This window comes from Melopsittacus undulatus, unplaced genomic scaffold, assembly GCF_012275295.1.
Source record: "Melopsittacus undulatus isolate bMelUnd1 unplaced genomic scaffold, bMelUnd1.mat.Z mat_scaffold_42_arrow_ctg1, whole genome shotgun sequence".
Taxonomy (NCBI): Eukaryota; Metazoa; Chordata; class Aves; order Psittaciformes; family Psittaculidae; genus Melopsittacus; species Melopsittacus undulatus.
This window is the reverse complement of record NW_022994317.1, coordinates 824,080-844,248: the sequence shown is the minus strand read 5'-3', so window position 1 is coordinate 844,248 and position 20,169 is coordinate 824,080.

The window sequence follows — 20,169 nt, the reverse complement described above, 5'->3', positions numbered from 1 at the left end:
TTTCTGTAAGAAGACAAGAATGTTTGAGTGATAGCAGTGTATTTTTTAATTTCACTGAGCATCACATGTTGGACTGCATCTCATTACATCCACAAAATAATGCCTGCAACAGTTTTAGAGTTTTTCTTTGCTAGGTTAGTGACTAGTTTGACATCTGTCATAATTACCTATCAAAGTAATACCTCAAATAAACAGATATGCAGATTCTTTCCTTTTGTGCACCCACAGAGAGAAATAGGGCTACTCCAAGATCTTGCTGGGAAATCTTTATGCAGCACAAAAGGCTTTTGTAAGCAGTAAAAACAGAAATATAAGATTTACAAAATATAAAGGTAATAACAGCCAGTGCTACTGTAACAACACTATTGAGCTTTTATCCAACATGGTTACAGTGTTTGACTTTTCCAAATGAGTTCAAATAAAATGAAAACAGTCTAACCAGAAAAATTGGAAGTGCAGCTGTCAACATGGCATTAATACTTCAGTTTTGGAAGATGACGTTAGGGCCTATCTTGCTTATATAGAATCTTAGAATAGTTAGCGTTGGAAGAGACCTTAAGATCAGCTAGTTCCAATACCCCTGCCGTAGGTGGAAGTGCTTCTCACTAGACCATGTTGCCCACAGCTCTGTCCAACATGGCCTTGAACACTGCCAGGGATGGAGCATTCACAACTTCTTTGGGCAACCTGTTCCAGTGCCTCACCACCCTCACAGTAAAGAACTTCTTCCTTATATCCAACCTAAACTTCTTCTGTTAAAGTATGAACCCTTTACTCCTTGTCCTATCACTATGGTCCTTAATGAAGCATCCTCTCCAGCATCCTTGTAGCTCCCCTTCAGATACTGGAAGGCTGCTAGGAGGTCTCCACGCAGCCTTCTCTTCTCCAGGTTGAACAGCCACAACTTTCCCAGCCTGTCTTAATATGGGAGGTGCTCCAGTCCCCTGATCATCCTTGTGGCCCTCCTATGGACTTGTTCCAACAGTTCCATGTCCTTTTTATGTTGAGGACACAAGAACTGTACACGATACTCCAAGTGAGGTCTCACAGGATCAGAGGGACAGAATCATCTCCTTCAACCTGCTGGTCACACTCCTTCTGATGAAGCCTAGGACATGGTTGGCTTTCTGGGCAGGATTTCCCCTAGTAAAGCCATGCTGGCTGTCACCAAGCACCTTGCTGTTTTTCATGTGCCTTAGCATGCATTCCAGGAGAACCTGCTCCCAGATTTTGCCAGGCACAGAGGTGAGACTGACTGACCTGTAATTCCCCGGGTCATCCATTTTCCCCTTCTTGAAAATGGGGGTTACATTTCCCTTTTTCCAATCATCAGGAACTTCACCTGTCTGCCATGATTTTTCAAATATGATGGCTGGTGGCTTTGCAACTTCATTTGCCAGCTTCTTCAGGATCCGTGGATGGATTTCATCAGGTCACATGGACTTGTGTGTGTTCAGGCTCTTAAGATGCTCTTGAACCAGATCCTCTCCTACAGTGGGCCTCAGGTTCATTCTCACAGTCCCTGCATCTGCCTTCCAAGAGTTGGGTGGTGCAGTCAGAGCCTTTGGCAGTGAAGACCAAGGCAAAGAAGTCATTAAGAGCCACAGCCTTCTCCAAATCGAGGGTAGCCAGCTCTCCTGATAGCTTCTGGAGGGGGCCTATATTGTCCCTAGTCTGTCTTTTATTCGCTACATAACTATAGAATCTCTTCCTGTTATCTTTCACATCCCTAGCAAATTTAATTCTGAGTGGGCCTTAGCTTTCCTAACGTGGTCCCTAGCTTCCCGGACAACATCCCTGTATTCTTCCCAGGCCACCTGTCCTTGCTTCCACCTTTTATAAGCCTCTTTCTTTCCTTTGAATTTTCCTCAGCAGCTCCTTATCCATCCAAGGAGGTCTCCTGGCCCTCCTGCTGCACTTCCTTCTAGTCGGGATGCAACTCCTGAGCTTGTAGCAGGTGATCCTTGAATATTAACCAAGAGTCTTGGGCCCAGCTGCCCTCTAGGGCTTTATCCCATGGAACCTTACTAAGCAGGTTCCTGAAGAGGCCAAAGTCTGCTCTCTTGAAGTCCATGGCAGTAAGCTTACTGCACGCTCTTCTCACTGTCCTGAGGATCTCGAATTTGATCATCTCGTGATCACTGCATCCAAGACTTCCCTGGAGAGTCACATTTCCAACGAGCCCTTTCCTGTTGGTGAGCACGAGGTCAAGCAGGGCACATCTCCTCATCGGCTCCTTTATTGCTTGCAGAAGGAAGTTGTCTTCCACACAATCAAGAAAGCTCCTGGATTGCTTGTGCCAGGCCGTACCGTTGCCCCAACAGATGTCAGGGGCCCATGAACATGAGGCTGCTCCCGTCTGTAGAGTTCTTCATCCACAGGTTCCTCTTGAGCAGGCAGTCTGTAACAGATCCCCATAGTAATGTCTCCCATCGTTGTTCTAGTTTTGACTCTGACCCACGACCTCTCTGTTGGTTCGTCACCCATCCCCAGGCAGAGTTCCATACTCTCCAGGCTACCCCTAACATAAATAGCAACTCCTCCTCCCTGTCTGCCTGGCCCTTCCCTCCTAAAGAGCCTGTAGCCTTCCATTCCAACACTCCAATCACAGGAGTCATCCCACCATGTTTTTGTGATGCCAATGATATCATATCCCCGTAGCTGTGCACACGCCTCTAATTCCTCGTGTTTATTTCCCATACTAAGGGTGATTGTACGGATGCATCTGAGCTGAGTTCCAAATTAAGCCAGCTCATTGGCTGGAATGGCTAAAATATCCCTGCATTGCTCCAAGCATTTATTATAGGTGCTGGCAACTGACTGGAAGTGCTGGGATGGAATAATGCCCCTCTCGCCAAACATACCTAGCTCAAAGTTGCCTTGACCAGCCTGGCAAGACTCCTACCAAAGCAGCCTACAGTAGACCTGGCCTTCCAAATTGAGTCCCATGTTCTAAATAACTAAACTCCTGACTATGGCACCACCGTTCTAACCATTTACTAACCTGCCAAATCCACCTGACCTTCTCTTTGACCTGGAGGATCAATGAAAAAACTGAGCCCCAGAGCCCCTAACCACCTCTCCCAGGGCTATGTAGTCCTTAATACTTTCCAGGCTTCTGATGGCACCTACACGGACCACTAGAAGTGGATAATAGTCAATGGGACTTACTAGACCAGGCAGCCTCTCAGCAACATCCCTGATCCAAGGCCCCAGTAGGCAACACACGTCCCTCAAGACTAGGTCAGGCTGACAGATGGTGCCTCTGTGCCTTTCAAATTAGTCACCTACTACTATGACCCGCTGCTTTTTCCTGAGGGCACCAGAAGTATCCTCTTTACAGGTGGATCAGCAGGATGTTCATTTGGTGAGGTGTGTGTTTCCTCGTCAGCCCCCTGCAGAACTGTGAAGTGCTTCTGGGTAGGGACATTGGATTTTAGAGGAAGCCCCTTGCTTTTAATTGTCTTCTTCATCCTTTTTGTGTTTTTTTTTTTTTTTTGTTACAAGTTCCCAGCTTCCTGGATTAAAGCCCCATTTGCCTGCCCTGTTTGCTGTATGGCTGGTCGCACATGCTCCCTGGGGCGATGTTTTACCCACTCAAGGATGGTGATATCCCTCCTGGCACAGCTGCCTATGAGTCAGCACCTCATGTCAGCCGAGCAGCCATCTCCTGGATAAGTCCTGTTGGGGACTTGAGGCTCCTTTGGTGCCTTTGTCCGAACAGGATTGAGACTCCTAGACACTGCGTTTTCCCCATGCTCCGGTGTTGAAGGCATCTTTTCTGAAGTTACCTCAAAACAACATGAGAATTCTAGTGTGAAACAAAGTGTTCTATTAAGTCAGAAGAGCTGTTCAACACACATAACTCCATACAAGGGGCTACAAATTCCTTTGTGAGATGTAGGTCCAGACAGGGACCTTTGTGGGAGCTATTGTGGAGGTGAAACTGCACTTTTCTGGCCATGCTTCTCTACAGATGTCTTAAATCTGCCAATTTGTACTCCTAAATCATTTGACACAGGACACAGAGGCATTCTCTTGATTTTAATATTTAAACCAAACTACACTCAAACAAGGAAGACAAAATGTTGCTTCAGACATGTATATTTATGTATGCATAAGGTGTCCCCTGGAACTTCTTCCTGGCTGTAAAAACACACAGGCAGCAAGCAACCCAGGTACACCCAGCCTGCAAGCCTGTGATGCCTGTACCAAGGGCTCTATCAATGCACTGACTCAGGATTGAGAGAGTGTTACAAAAGATTATGAAAAAAAACCCACTTCGCTTCTGATTGCTTGTTCTTACCTGCAAAAGATTTTTTCCTCAAATAAAAAAAAGTAGCACCCCATTTTAAGGCTTTGCTTTTCCCCTTTAAAACTCCCAAATTCACACACTTAAAGTGTGATACATGCAAGACACACTTCAGATTTTTGAGCAAGGTAAACAAAACACTTTAGTAGCACTCACAAAGTTGGGAGGCAAGGACATAAATATCCTTGGCCAAGACATACTTTCTGCACTTTGATTTCAGAGAACATTACAAATGCTTTGTTGCCATCCAAGGTTATGCCACCAGCCTGGAGGGACAGCCACCAGACTTATGCCATAGGAAACATACTGTATTCTCCTTCCACATGTATATTCATTGACTCAGCAATGTCTGGATTACGATTAAATGTATCTGCCACCAGACTTACACCATAGCAGCTGCAGAAAACAAAAAGTAGACCCCTGCTACTAAAGAGAAGCTCTTTGTTACAAAGATACATGCTTTTCTTTATGAATGAAAACAGATAACATTCACTATGCCATTCACTGCCCAGTTTCACTGCTCTTATCCACCTGAAATAATACTCTTGATTCTTGATTGCTGTTAGGCTGTTTGATAAAAAACACCTATTATTTTGGAGAAAACTGGTTTGCCTCTCTACACAATTAAAATATATATAAATATCAGTCTATAATTTTAAGATTTGTAAGTATTCATAACCATTCATCATTGAAGTTTTTGCCAGTATCAGACAACTGATCTTTAGTCACTTCCTGGGAAAGGAAAGAGACTCTACGTTTACATACTGCTTTGCTACTGGTAAACATACTATGCTCTCATCCTACAAAGGCAACTACATTTAACTTTTTATAATATGACACAATTTACTAAAGTCATTGTAACAGCTGGAAATTATCTGCAGGCTTGACATGCATATGACTTCCTCCTTATGGATCAGTAGTTTAACAAGGAACTGGAAGCCAGAGTGACTGTCCAACAATAAAAAGAGTGTGCTGGAAACACAACATGGAAACAGTATCTTGGTTATGAAATCTGTAATTGATGACTGGCGTAAGTATTGCCTTCTCACATGAAATTCCAGAATTAGTCTCAGCTTTGCAAATCCCTCAGCTTTAAGGGGTGATGAAAGAAATTATTATCTCAATGTAGTTTATATGCATTTTCAATAACCAAAGCTCAACTGCACATGCTAATTAGAGTGGAGCTTGGTTTCCTTTTCAAGGATCCTGAACCAAAAAGAAGCTTGTGTTTTCTAAAAACTGACATAACAGAAAAGTTAAGAAACCCTAAAGAAATGAAACCCAAACCCAAACAACACCAAAATGTTAAATCTCTCCATATATATGAAATATGCACACACACATACATATACCTTTTTCACTGGACGCTCTTATGTATGGCTTGAGGTGAGACATCTTGATGGGTCTTTTCAACCTGGATCCTGTGACATCTCTTAGTATTGCACAGCCATTATCTGTGATACAATCTATAATGCAAGGACCAACCCATTCCGACTGGAAACGACCATCTTTCCACCAGTTTTTTCTTTGCCTGAGGACTTCATGACCAACTTTAAGTCGCGGGGTATTTAATTGCTTTGGCTTCCTTTTGACAGTTATTTTGTTTCTGATTTTCTGTTCACCTGAAGTGTTTTTCTCCACCTGCAGAAAAATATATATGAATCACATTTTCTTTTTTCCAAAACTAACAACGAATTTTCATAGAAATAGCTAATAATGCAGAAGCAGTACACTGAGTGGATTGGATGTGTGTAACTCAGTATGCAGGGTTGAAGAATTCTGGAAAAATTGAATTCATCATTATAAATCAACAGCCCATAGGTAATGGGTTTCAGTTTCTTAGATACACAGCCCACTAAGTCAGATATGAATCTTCTGGCAACAGGTCTCTTCTAAGGTTACTCCCTCCTAATACATATGAAAATTGTTACACTGGAATGTAGGGATCACAGGCAGAAAAAAAACAACCAACCAAACAAACAAAAAAATAGAAAAGAAAACCCCACAAAACCAAAACACCAAAAAGCACACAACCCCCCACACTGCTTTTATAGTTCAATTATATTTCAAGATTTTTATCTTCTGGCTTCTTACTAGTAAACACATTTACCTGGCAATTTGAGGTCTTCTCTTCTTCTAGAACTTGACTGGCTGTTTTAGTTGCTTCAAATATTTTGGCAAACACACTGTATTCTCCTTCTGCACATATATTCATTGGCTCAGCAACGTGTGGGTTACGATTAAACATTTGGATATATGGGGTGGTTTGACCTGGCTCCTATTTAAACGGGGAGCAGAAAGCAAGCAAACTTAGCATAGAGCTTTGAGATATTTTGGGGGACTTCAGTTAAAAGAGGAAGAACCTTGACATACCAAATCTGTCAAATTGAAAGCATAGGCAATAGCAGACAATTGCTCATCCCAATCATTTGGATGGTTGATGCAGTATTTGTTAAGGAAAGCTTTGATTGTTTTGCATGTTCTTGCATTTACGTGATCTGTCTGAGGATAAGACAACACAATTTGTTTCATTCCAAACAGTGCAAACAGTTCTTCATTTATCTTCAAAAGAAGAAGAACACAATTACTGAAGGTTTCCCTCTCCTGTATCACAGTTCAAGTAAACAAACTCAGTCTTCCATCCCTTTTGTTGATGTGATGGTGATTGAGCTAAAGTCTTAGACATATTCCCACCAAACAGTCCAGGGTCAAAAGTAAGAGCTAAAGGAATCAGTATGGGTTAGGAGACAGTAACTGATTGTTTCTAACCACATTTCTACTACTAACTCAATCTGCTCTTTCCTCTGTATCGCAGTCTCACGTTCATCATTTGTGAGTGGATAAAAGTATGAAAAGTTCTTCATAATCGCTATAGGCCAATGTCAAAAATATCCCTAGCTATCTGCTATATCAGACAATATGGATGTTAAATATGGTTGTTAAACACAGCATGTTGGAGTGTGGAAGCTTGTGCCAATTAAAATGAGTGACAAAATCTGCATTAATTCTACCAGAAAATCATTTTGCTTTGTTCTTTATCCAAAGAATAAAGTCCTGGGAAACATCGCATAATGTTACAACAGCAAATAATTGCTTTGTCGTTTTCCACATGTACTAACATTTTTCCTTTTTTTTTTCTTTTAATTGAAGAAAAAGATTTTACAGTCTTTTTCAAGAATAATGTGGATTTACTACAGATTTACTACCAGGGAAAATATATGTGGTTTTTCAAAGAAAGGAAAAAAAAAAAAAGAAAAAAAAGAGGGAGAGAGAGAAAGAACAGCCATGTAAATAATTACCTGATGAACAAGCTCCTTCCCTTGATCAATTGGCATTTTTTGAGGTGGCCCATATAAGAAAAACACATTTGTGATTGCCTTAGCAATTTCAGCTGCTGAAATGTCATGCAGTGGCAAGATAACAGTCCATCTTGTAAACAAATCTGTCATAATTATGACGTACTTGTGGCTTCTGTTGGTAACACTGAAAGGTCCCATTAGGTCTATAGTGACTGCTGCCCAAGGATCCTCTGCTTTGATTGGGTGTGGTTTGGGTGCTGTGGTGGTTGTATTCTTTGCCACTTGGCAATACTGGCAAGCATACACCTAGTGCAAAAATAAGGGAAGATGCTATCAATAAAAAGTGATGGTGAAGTTTTACGACAATCAGTAGGATCACAAATCTCCACTATTCCTCTGCAAGTTGGATGGGATCAGGCAATGTGAAACAAATCAATTTTAACATCTTTCCTATTCTTCACCCTTAGATTTTTCAGGACCAGCATATAACCCAAGCCAAGCAACAGTGAAGGCTGGAAAAAGGGCATATGCAGGAATAAACAGCTGAACTGTCTCCTTCCTGAAATCACCGTGCCCTTTAAGGACACAGTATAAATCTTAATATCCATTACTATGTGTAAATACTAAAGAAAATATGAAGCAGTTGGGATCGAAACAAAGTACCAGTCATTCCCTTTTTGGTACTACTGTGTATGCTGTGATTGAAAAACATTGGCAGTAAACACAATCTTCCATGCATAACATGGATCAGCTTTACTCACAGAACAGAGCCCCTTTGCCCAAGTCTGAACTGAAAGCTAAGACTCATTTCAGTTCATGTTACAGTTGTGAATAAACCACAAAGCATTCAGGTGATGCAGCAAACTGACAGCAATAGTAATTTGTCTGCAAAGGACATTTACATACAGTTTCCACAAGGATCACATTCTGCCTGGGGCTCATGTCCATGTATCTTTGGGCAAAGGAGGAGAAGGAACTTTCCCAAGCAGAGATTTATTTAACTGTGTCCTGAACAAATTTTCATATTCTTATGTGCCAGCAGCCACTCTGGCCACATATCCTTAGGATGCTATGCTGCATCCCAACAAAGATGTGTAACACTACTTGCAAGAAGAATCCTTCTTAAGGACCAGACATGTTCTGCATACTTAAAGGCAGGACGGCTCCTCACCACTGGGTAGCATACAGCAAATGCAAGCCTCATGGTCAGTAGTAAGAGAAAAAGAGAAAGTAAATATTGTGCTCTGCCAAGACCATTTACAATCTGATTGTAAGCTTACATTTCCTCATCATGAAGCAGTATAGGTGCTTGCTGTGTGCAAGTCACAGGATTACAAAACATTCCTAACAGACTACATTTAAAAAGTATTCTGTAGTTATGAGACCATACCCACTGTTTGACGTCATTTGTTACAGAGGTCCAGTAGTAGTTAGATTCCACTAAAGTTAGTGTCCTTGATATGCCATGATGAGTGCCAGAAGTATTTTCATGGCATTTTTCAAGCACTTTTTTCTTCTCTTCATCTGAAATAATGACCAGGCGCATTTGGTTTCTGTCTTTTCCAACATAGTACAATTTATTTTCTGAAAGAAGAAAAGTATCAGCAAATTATATGCAAGTGCTTTGTCTTTAGTTTGGTTTACTGAATTACTGGTGATGATTAGGTACAGAATTTATTAAACCAACTTCAATTCACTTCTGTGTGAATGTAGCTATTTGTTTATACATACTTTTAATTACTTCCTTCAAAAAGCCTTACCTATGTTTATTAGCGTGGACAAAAGACATTAAAAGCGCAAGTCAGAATGCAAACAGTGCTCCCACAGGAAGTCTGACTGAAACACAAGCTAGTGCCAGGGTGGGAAGGAGAGACAGGACTTGTTACCAGGTTTAGAGTCTGCCTGCCAGCAATCTGACACTGCAATTCACAACTCTAACTCCCCCCTGCTTTCTGTATACATAATCTTGTCAGGTTTGATGGGACTGGAAAGAGCACAGCAGACTACAGAGATTCATATACTTCTTCGCAGGGAGGAATAAAGGTGGGAAGGGCCAGGAGGCTCTAAAATGACAGATGGCAAAGTCATCCTTGCACATCCTTGCCCAGCCACAGAGCATACTCCAGACCAGACCAAGCATTGCAGATCTGGATTTCCCTTTCTGTAGTCCTTTGAATTATGGATTGCAATAGCTACGTACTTCCGCAGTATCTAGAAGAAGGTTTGGCTTTTAGCTAGATAAATAAATCCTGCTTGGAAATGACTAAAGCAGATTAAGCTTCTGTTTCTGTAAACATCCTGTTACATATTAACCAGGGTTGAGCAGAGTTCTGTATTAAAATCATAGTATGCTGCAGAGCAAGATACTGCTTTCTTTTATCAGCAAATCTCCATCTAAAAATCTATTTTTCAAGTAGTCTGAGAGAATATTTTTACCTTTGAAAACAAATTTTTTGGCTGCTCTCCTGATTCCACTTCTTTCACTTGACAACGTTGTGGGATGATACTCCCCTGTTCGCTTGTAGTAGGCAATCTGCTTCAGATGAAGCCCACCACTCTTCCCACTACGGACCATTGAGAACCTGAGCAAAATACACACATTATCTGTTACATGATGCAACTGCCAGAGGAGCACATCTTCAGTTTTTACTGGTTTCCTTGTAGTTCAGAGGTATCTTGATAAGATAACATCTGAGGGGATGTTACACCATCCCATGCACTGCTTGCAGTGTCTCCATGCTATCAACCTAACCAATATGGGACACTGCTTGACATGCTAATTTTGTTCTATGCAAAGCTGGTTTTGTCAACTTACATTTTAAAACTTCCAAACAATGTGGACTTCCACTTGTATTTACGGGGCAGGAAATAAGACCAGAGAGAAAAATCTGGATAGCTCTCAAACGGACGCGTGCTGGAAATTAAGCATGTCCAAAAATCTACCCCAGTTGGGAAAAAAACCCAAACCAACACATAAACAAATGGGGAGAAACAACCTCCCAGACAGGAACTGACAAATTTATATTGTTCATTAATTCATCTGACAGTTACAGTCAAAAGTCAAAAGCCAGACTCTGCATGTCAGGTTCATTCCCTGACGTGAGCTGACTTCCCTGATCACATTAGACTGAAATGTCATTATAAAATACATCACTAGTACAGGAAATGCTTGGGTCTGGCAAGGACACCATCAAAATAATCAGCAATTAATGACTAGCAGAAATATTCACAGGCAGAATTATTCATGCAGGCTCTATGAGATTTCAGTATTTGGTTAGGGCTTTTTTCCCAGATCTGCTGTAGCAGCAACAAAGATATACATGGAATGGCAGTCTGATCCTTCTCTAACCGATGTTGCAAGAGCACGATCAGGCTTGGGGTCTACCACATCATCACTTCTTAGCAAATGCTGGTTGTTTCTAGTGATCCTGGCTTGCACATCAGTTCCTTGAAAATTTATATCTGATAGCACAAGCCAAAGCAATCCACCGAGATGGTAAACTGGGTAACAGCAGAATGGAAGGTGAGGCCGCCAGGGTAAAATTCCTGGTTTTGTTGTTTCAGATAAGTTGATTAACTAGTGTTTCTGTCAGTTAAACAGTGCTGGTGAAGAGCAATCAAAATACCTAACCTGCCAGGGCCATGCATTCAAACTATAATCCGGGCTTTCCTTGTGAAATATGAGCTCACTCCTCTGATCGAGATAACAGGGTTTTATTGAGGGACAAAGTCAATAAAGCAAAAGCAACAGCACTGACGAGTAGCCAGAGGTTCACTGATTACAATTTGTTACAGGTTTATATACTTTCACTGTTGCATTAATTGCAATATTTCATAATTCCTGCTTACAGGCAGGGAATATTATAACTAGCTCCAGGAGCTTATTATCATAAGTCTCCTCCTCTCAGTGTACTGCACACTGCTCTCCGGTGACTGTGGGCAGAGGTCTGTATGAAGTAAGTATTAATGAAGTAAGCAGTCTTCCTCATGGTGCACTTTTCACCTTTGGCACAGTTGCATGCCTCAGTAATCACAGAACTAGCTGAAACCAGACATATCTGTAATTTTTCTGATAGCTGGCAAAGATTTGGAACAGTGTGACCTTTGTACAAAACTTATTGCAAGCAAAACAGGATGGGCAGACAAGGAGTATCCCAAGCTAGCAGATGTTCAGAGGGCACTGTCTCCAAACTAACTGATAACTAGGAGGATGGTGTGAAATAATTCACTCATGTTTAGTGGGACCACTAAGTCCTGTTATCTCACCACAGACTTACAACACAAACATTGTTCTTTATCCTTGACCTAACTTAAGCTAAAAGTACTTTAACCCTATGTTTTCCAGGCACTAGCTTACCTCATATCAAGACCCCCCTCCCCCTTTCCTTTTACCTTTACAAATTCTTTTGCTATATGACTCCAGTTTGCTCAAGAGTTCTGGTTATTTTCAACTTGTTGTCTAATCCTGCGTCCTTAGAGAGCTTTGTTTCTGTTATTGCTAACTCACACAGTTATGTCCACATAGCAATACTTATGATTTGCGAAAGCCAATACATTTATGTGTTTATCACAATTCCCCCCGTTTCTTTTTCTCAATCTATTTGGCTTGAGCCATAATTTCCATTTCTGGCTTTTCTCATTCGTTCATTTTTTTCAAAGATTAGTTTTGCCTCCCAAACAGATCATCATGAGACTGAATTTTTAACATTCTGATTTTTGATTCTGTTCACTCAGGAGTAATTATTTCAAATCGTAATTGTTCTATGGTCCTACGGACCATTCTACTCATCAGGGGAACAACACAAGGTACAACGAGTAGAACAATTATTAACAAAACAAAGCCCAGCAGGATTCCTCTTAACACCTCAAGGTTCCACCAGTTATCACTGCACCATTTTTCCATATCCAAATTAAACCCTTCCCAGCTTTGAACAGGAACACATGCGACCTTTTTCATTTCAGTAATTATCTTTTTGACAGCTTTCCCTTCATCATCTATCTGTAAATAACAGTTGGATAGATTGAATTTCCCACATACACACCCTTCTGGGCTAAAAGGTAATCCAGGACTAAGTGATTTTGAAATATCGCTCTGTGAATTTTGCTATTCTGTTTGGCTAATACGGTTAATGCATCACCAGTTACGTTAGTCACAATTTCTAGGACTGCTTGTGACCTAATTATGCCATTTAATGTACATATAGGAGTCTGGTATCCCCAGGATCCATCCTCAGCCCAGGAGGCAGGATCGTAATATACAATAATTCCCTCCAGGGGCCACTGATTATCTTTCAAGTTTCTAATCTGTAGGTCCCTTTTTGTCTGTGATATTTCAGATACATCAGAATAGACTGGCACCCCTAATCATTCCCCCCTACGTATTGGTAATAAAAAGAAACTTGGTCGGATTGGTCCCAGAACACGTTCTGGTCCAATTCCCGGGTAATTCGGAGTATGCATATTTACCACAGATCCAGTATAGACCTTCTGGAGCTTCCCACTTATCCCCAGGATTCTTATTTAAAGTCCAATCTTTCCCTCCATCTGCAACATCTGAAGGAGGGCCCCAGGTTGCCCAGTTTCTTATTTTTTCATTCCAAATTCTACTGTTTTCACAAATTAAACCCCCCAATGGCTTTTTCCCTTGTCTCCCAGGGGACTTTTGCCAACAGTTTTGACCAATGATACTCATCTGTACTGCCCATTGTTTTGCTCTCCAGACTTTGCTTGAGTTCCACATATTATTGTTAGTAATATTAATTTCCTTTGAATCCCAAGGTCATTGTTCCCCCATATTGGTACCTCCACAAACATAATTACTTACATTGAGTACTTTTGCCATGTCTTCTGTCAAGCTCACAAACAAATTTCTGGCAATTGTGGGAATTTCGTATTTGGCCCCAGTTTCCATTTTGTGCCCAAGTGGCTGGCCCACAGGTTTTTATTATCCACTCTGGGGACCATTCATCCTCTCCCCATCTTTGGGATAATCTGATTATCGATTATTTGTTTCTTTTTAAATTTTCATATACTGGTACTCCCAAATTATTACCTTCCTGGGACAGTAGTAAGAAAAACCCAGGTTGTATTATTCCCAGAGTCATATCCATCCGAAATGTCCCAGTGGCCTGCTTTACTAAAACATATCCATTCTTCCCCTTGTGGACAACCTATCCACAATCTTATTCCCCTTTTTCCAAAATTTTTAGCTACCTAAAATTGCTGTTTTCCCATGGTGCAGGTTTCCAGTTTTTTTGAATCATAACAGACGTTATTTATATGTGTGTGTGTAATGAGGTAATTACCCTGTACGCCTCTAATATAGGTGTTTTATCAGCACTTATTACAGGATATTGCCTGCATTCCCAAAGGGGAATACCATAAGAGGACTAACAGAGATCGAGTATGACTTATACCCCTGCCTCCCATGCCTATGGGGTTGCTACCCACAGCAGGTATATGTGAACTTCACGACGGTAAGAACAGAGATCAATCAGGTCTTGCCTTCTATTATCCTTTATTTATTTAGGTGCTTTATCAGTTTTTCAACTCAGGGCAAACTTCCTCTGACATTTTTCCACAATGTTTTCCCACTCTTCTTCTGGTATATTCCAATGTTCAGGGATAAGCCTTGGTTTTCCACACACAAGAGTAATAAAGTTAGTCTCTGATTTGTCCTTCCAATTACACTTACTGCAGAGTACTGACCTTTTATGGGAGGAACAAAACCACCTTTGTTTATACTGCAGACATTCCTGCAAAATCCAACTTGGATGGAATTTATCGAGGCACTCTAGACACGGTATTATTCGGGGTTTCCCTGAGTCTAAGACAAAGTTCTCTGCTTTAGGTAGTTCCCAATCAATAGTGACAGCATTCCAACTATATTCTGCCTTGTATACCCCTGCCTTCTCATTATTGTTTGTTATTGGTTCCCACTGTGTCCCTTCCTGAAATATGACCAATGTTTCCTTTTCTAGGCCCTCAAATTGGCCTAGTCCAAACCATCTGTGCAAAGACATATATCCCCCTCCCTTGATGATTATTTAGTCATTTTAAGAGTTACTTTCCGTGGGTTGTCAGATGACATTAGAGTCTGTGTAACAGGTTTTTCCACTGGTCCTTTTACTCAAGAAGCATGGGTCCACCCTTTTTCTTTTGTTCGGATCACAGTTTCCGCTGTCAGCAACACCTGAAAGGGACCTTCCCATTGCTCTCTCCAAGTCTTAATCAGTACCCACTTCCTGGGATTAATGTTATGAATTTTAAAGTCTAAAGGCATTGTCTGGGTAATCCATCCTTTTAATCGTGGATGTTCAAGAGTTTGAGCTGTTGTGGTGATATATTTTCTGATACTCATCCCTCCTCCTTCATAAGTAGCGGTCTCTTTTTGGCTTACCATAAAAGGTTATCTGAACATAAGGAGATATCCCTAAATCCAATCTGGGTTGCGTTCAAATCCATAACAATGCTAAAGGCAAACATTTTACCCAGGACATTTGGGTCTCAATTATTAGTTAAGTTAATGCTTGTTTCAAGGTTTGATTCATTCTTTCCACTCTTCCCGAGCTTTGAGGATAACATGGGGTGTGCAATTCCCATTTTATCCCCAAGGCTTCGGTTACTTGCTGTACAATTTTTGATGCAAAATGTGTTCCCTTATCTGAGTCGATTCTGCTAACTATCCCATATCTAGGGATAATTAGTTCCAAAAGGTTTTTTGATACTGTATTTGCTATAGCTCTGACAGCCAGAACTGCTTCCACTCAATGAGTTAACTGATCTACTATTACTAATAGGAACTTCCATCCCTGCACAGGATGGAGTTCAGTGAAATCTATTTGGATGCTTTGAAAGGGCCGCATCGCCAATTCATGTCTCCTGGAGGTAGTTTTTCTTATAAGCTTTTTATTCACTCTTTGGCAAGTCATGCATTTATCAGTTATTTGTTTTGCTAACCCAAAAACTTCAGTACATCCACACTCCCTTAAAAAGTGGTCACATAGGGCTTGTGTGCCCCAATGAGTCTTTTGATGTATGTTTTCGAATATCTGTCTGGTCAGTGGTTTATAAAGGAGTTGCCTCCCATCAGGGTGTCTCCATTTCCCATGTTGATCTTGTTTTCCTCCTATTTTACTCAACTATCTCTCTTCCAACTCACTGAATTTTGGAATCTCCAATTCCTCTTCCTCAGGTAACAGAATGAACATGATCTCTCAATTCCATTTTCAGCTGCATCTCTGGCTTCTTGATCTGCTAGATTATTTCCCCTTATTTCAGGTGTCATTCGTCTCTGATGTCCCCTAACATGCACTACAGCTATTTCTTCAGGTGATTTTAACATTTCCAAGACTTCCAAGATAAGCAATTCACGAATCAATCCCTTCCTTTTTGAATTTAAAAGTCCCCGTTCTTCCCAAAATTCCCCAAAGGTGTGCACTACACCAAATGCATATTTCGAGTCAGTATAAATAGTTCCCTGCCTATGTGCTAGGTATTCTAAGGCTCTCTTCAGAGCATATAGCTCACACGTTTGAGCAGACCAATTTAAGGGTAGTTTCCCTTTTTCAATGGTTTGCATCTTTTGTTGTTAACTAGCACATACCCTGATATCCTTCTTCTCTGTAGACATCCAGAAGATCTGTCCACATATATTCTTTCACAGTTATGGAGGGCATGTTCCATTAAATCCTCCTGAATTTTGGTCTGGTATTGTATTACTTCTAAACAGTTATGGGTTAAACCTTCTTTTGACTCCCTGTAGAAGAGCTGAGCAGGGTTTAGGCTTTTGTCCATCATTAATGTTAAATCATTGTTACTAATTAATATCACTTCATACAAATAAAAGGGTTTGTCCAGTGACGGTCCAGCAAGCCCTCAGTCCCATCTGTCAGCATGTCTGTTCCCGCTTGTCTGCCTGCCCCAGCACTCATCCCATGCTCAAACACAGGAGCTGCACCAGCTCCCCTCCTTTCCCCCTTGGTTTTCCCTTTTTTTTTTTTTTTCTCCTCACAGTTGCTCACCCTGCTCTGCAGGGGCTGCAGATGCCTGCCTCTGCAACAGCACTTCTGGGTTAACCCTTTCTTAACTCGGAATGTGCATCTGCCGCTTGGTGCCAGTGACAGCAGTCTCTTCCTCCTTATCAATATCAGATAGGACAGATGCAGATGGCGCTTCCCTCTGAGGTATCTGTGATACATAATTTTCCAGCCTACCTTCCTGACTACTCTGTTGTTTTTTGTTTTTTTTTTCTTTTTAACTTTAAACATCTTTCTCCAGTATCACAGGCTGAATACCATCTCTCCAGCTTAGCTTTCTGTTTTAACCTGTCCTTTTCCAAAGCCAAAATTAAGGGATCTGGCAGAGCTATATCAATTTCATATTCAGTCTATCATGCCGGGTGGTTTCTTTAAGTGAAAAACATATCTGCGTACATCACTTCATCACATTTTCCTTGTCACTTTAAGAACAACATCAATTATAACAATACATTATAGTTCAGAAGTTCCATTGAAGGGCCACTTTTTCCCATCTTCCAATTTATATAAAGGCCACCATTGACTACACTATTTGATCAGAGTCTTCTTATGCACACTTCCTCCCAGTGGCACCCCTATGTCTTTGCAATGACCTAAAATGCAACCTAATGGGCTCTTTCTGAGAATCCCCCCACTCTGTTGTCCTCCCATTGTAATCCTTTTAAGATATATGATACAGTTAGCCCTACAACAATAATATCTTACCCAGAGTAAAAGGTATAACAGAGTGCTGCACCCACAGTGGATACACCTAAATTCCAAACAGTTCTGTAGATAAACCTCTTGTCTCCCACCAAAAGAGATATTTCAAACAAGCAGGACACTTAGCTCAGATATACAAACTACAGTGATGACAGATAGGTGAAGGGCTAGTTCGAGCCCTGCGCCAGGGAGCTTGAACACTACTTTGACAGTTAACCCCTATATTGCTCTACTGGCTCTTCAGCTCTCAGAAATTCCCACAAATTACTTGTGCTGTTTCACCCAAATGCTCAATTCAGTCCCAATCAGACCAATTTCTCAGGCAATTAACACTCCAAAAATCCCAACCAAATTCCCCACACACATTATCCTCACAAACAAAACATTCAAAGACAAAAATTGGTTAACACACAACACTACGGTGGATAGGACACCAAAACTCAACAATAGGTTCAATTTCAAAGGACATACATGCTTCACCCATCTCTGTCCACTCTCCTCATGGAGAACACAGAACCATGGATCAGGACTCCCCACTCACTTTATAGGTATCCCACGTCTTGCTCACAAGAAACACTCATTCACACAAGGGCCCATCTCTCAATCACTCGCTTCACACGTAATGTCGTCCAAGCCAATAATTGGTAACACGTAAATCTTAAGCCATTGTTTACCTGCCAAAGGTTTGTAAAGCTGTTAGTACAGTTACCCTTGTATCGATACCTTACCAAACCAACCCTTGGGGCAAGCACCCACACTCTTTACCTCACATAGGATGCCTCCTTACGACTTATAGGTATCCCCTTTACCTGATACATACCTGATGATTCACTAGTGATGGTCCTTGTCTGCCCCTGTATTGACTAAAAACTCCAATGTCTCCCCCTGGGGTCCTACTTTTAAATTTATCAAGTGCTCTAGATGGTATTTAGTCCCCTAGAGGTAGAGCCCCTGACACCCATTGTCTTGTGCCTCCTGCTGTTGAATTTATCCTATCCTTTCCTTTTGCACATGAACCATATTCCCTGTTAGTTAACAATAAGCCCCAGTGGACTGTCTGGAGGCATTTCAGCTGGTAACTCCTTGCTCCTTTCTTTCCGGGACTCAGCTTACCTGCCCGTTGCTGATACTTATACCGTGGAGGGTCTTTCAGTCTTTCTTCAATTACTCGTTCACTTCCTCTCTTCACTGGCCAATTCCCTGGCAGGATACTGCAACCACGGCTAGAAAGACTCTGCACTCACTTCACAGATTCAGGCTACCCGGTCTGGGTCTCATTCACACACCAATCACCCCCATAATCCCCCCTAACCAAACAATACTTACAGTCTTTTTTCTTGTCCGGGTCTTTGTGCACATGAATTACAGGTGACCACAGTTTCCCTGGGAGCCCCCACGCCGCTTTTGCTTTATGAGTCTCCTTCTTTGCCCAGGATATAACCTGCAATCGCCGATGAGACCAGAAGAAACTGAGCAAACTGTCAAAATCAGCAGGACGCATTTTTTGCTCGAGTTCCCCTAGGACCATGGAAGCAAGGCAGGCTTTCTCCTGGACAAGCCCCCAGTTGTGAAACACGAGCTCACTCCTCTAATCGAGATAACAGGGTTTTATTGAGGGACAAAGTCAATAAAGCAAAAGCAACAGCACTGACGAGTAGCCAGAGGTTCACTGATTACAATTTGTTACAGGTTTATATACTTTCACTGTTGCATTAATTGCAATATTTCATAATTCCTGCTTACAGGCAGGGAATATTATAACTAGCTCCAGGAGCTTATTATCATAAGTCTCCTCCTCTCAGTGTACTGCACACTGCTCTCCGGTGACTGTGGGCAGAGGTCTGTATGAAGTAAGTATTAATGAAGTAAGCAGTCTTCCTCATGGTGCACTTTTCACCTTTGGCACAGTTGCATGCCTCAGTAATCACAGAACTAGCTGAAACCAGACATATCTGTAATTTTTCTGATAGCTGGCAAAGATTTGGAACAGTGTGACCTTTGTACAAAACTTATTGCAAGCAAAACAGGATGGGCAGACAAGGAGTATCCCAAGCTAGCAGATGTTCAGAGGGCACTGTCTCCAAACTAACTGATAACTAGGAGGATGGTGTGAAATAATTCACTCATGTTTAGTGGGACCACTAAGTCCTGTTATCTCACCACAGACTTACAACACAAACATTGTTCTTTATCCTTGACCTAACTTAAGCTAAAAGTACTTTAACCCTATGTTTTCCAGGCACTAGCTTACCTCATATCAAGACCCCCCTCCCCCTTTCCTTTTACCTTTACAAATTCTTTTGCTATATGACTCCAGTTTGCTCAAGAGTTCTGGTTATTTTCAACTTGTTGTCTAATCCTGCGTCCTTAGAGAGCTTTGTTTCTGTTATTGCTAACTCACACAGTTATGTCCACATAGCAATACTTATGATTTGCGAAAGCCAATACATTTATGTGTTTATCACATCCCAAAGCAGTGTTCCAGCCACCCAAGCATGGCTAGAAGTCAAAACTAGACAGGCATGATTTATCACCTAACCACTGGGAGGAGGGACCATTTTGGCTTGAAAGCGACTTTCACACATGGCAGGAAAAGAAGTTCCAGGACAATCTTTATTCTTTTAGTACTTTCTGCTCTTTGAATGCTTGTCATAAACAGTGAATAATCTCCACATCGTACATGGTTATAGATTCTAAAAATGCGAAGTTGCACAGCAGTAAGGTACACCTGAGCAAGACCACTGCTTATGAATTACCCAAACAAATATTCTATGCTCATTTCTGCATCAGCAGTTTCTGCTGTAGAAGTCTGGAATAG